This window comes from Oryctolagus cuniculus, chromosome 4, assembly GCF_051225735.1.
Source record: "Oryctolagus cuniculus isolate XC-2025 breed Fujian yellow rabbit chromosome 4, ASM5122573v1, whole genome shotgun sequence".
NCBI classification, from domain to species: Eukaryota; Metazoa; Chordata; class Mammalia; order Lagomorpha; family Leporidae; genus Oryctolagus; species Oryctolagus cuniculus.
The window spans coordinates 76,857,890-76,859,330 of NC_142870.1; positions in this window are offsets into that span (position 1 = coordinate 76,857,890).

The window sequence follows — 1,441 nt, forward strand, 5'->3', positions numbered from 1 at the left end:
GATGAGAGGGTTGAGGGTGGGAGGGAGGTTATGGTGGGGAAAAGCCACTGTAATCCAAAAGCTGTACTTTGGAAATTTATATTTATTAAATAAAAGTTAAAAAAAGAATGAATTATGGTCCGAGTACTTGGGTTTCTGCCCCCCATAGGGGAGAACTGGACGGAGTGGTAATTAAAGCAAGCTCTACATGAAAGAGATTGGTTCAATTCATGTGATATAATTTTTAAAAGGGAAAGTCAAGGAACTGAGTACTGATTTCTCCCAAGAAATAGAAGTGGACATATAAGGGGTATGCAGTTGTGTTGAAATTGGATTCATGGGATTCCCATGTCAGAAGAGAAGGCTCAACTTCCGTTTTCCCGTCAGGAGAATATGGAGGCTGTTATCCACAGGGGCCTTTCCTGGGGGTGAGAGAATAATCTGGTAGTCAGATCCCAAAGAAGAGCTTAGTATCAAAGAGGTATACATGTTCATTTCTCTGTTTAGAGCATCCCACGTCTTGGATAGTGGCTCTCAAAGCAAGAATCATGGTCCAGCTGCAAAGCATCATTTTGGAAACTGGTTAGGGGTGCAGATCCCAAGGCATTCCACCAGATCTGCTGAGTCCGAAACCCTGGGCTTGGGCTCAGCAAGCTGTGTTTTAGCAACTCCAGCTGATTCTGAGGCCAGAAGTTGATGAGTTTAAGGGGTGAAAGTGAATGCTGGGCCTATCTATGGTCACCTGCTGGAGCCGAAAAGGAACGTCAGGTGTTGGTGATCTCCAGACGCTTGCTGGCCTGACTGACGAGCCCCTGACCAAGGAGCCCTGGCGCTCATGTTATCAGTCGCGTGAGACTTAAGCTCCGCCCCGTCCCCTCCAGAGCTTTCTGCTCTGCAGGCTTACGTAGCCACCTTTGATGCCCTCCGCCTCTCTACAGCCGTTACACAACTCTGACCTGCCCCCTCAGCAAATTAGCCTGAGGTTTCTTTTTTTTAAACTGATGAGTGTTTCCTTGTCAGGCAAAGAAGCCAACCCCAAACTCTCCTTTCTGCTATGATGTTAAAGTGCTGGTCATCTCTGTTTTACAGTTTGACAGCAGGAAGTCAGCTGGTGACTTCCTGTCGGGTGTCGAGTCAGTGAATTTCCGCTTTCATGCCTTGGGTAGCAGAACTGGAAGCCCTCTATTCTAATCCTTGTACCAGTGCAAACTGCTGGAAGGCCTTGGTAAGCGACCTCATGTTTCTCAGAGTTGGATTACTCATTTTAAAAAGCAAAACGGTAATTATCTCTACACACACTATGGACATAATGGCTGTGAAGCTCCTTAGACAAATGCAAAGTGGACGCACATGTGAGCGTTGCTATCATTTTGTGAGCCTTTCCCAACACTGTGCCCCATCCCCTCAATACTCTGCCTTGTTGTCAGAGCACCCACCAGGGAAACAAACGCGGCAGCCTGGG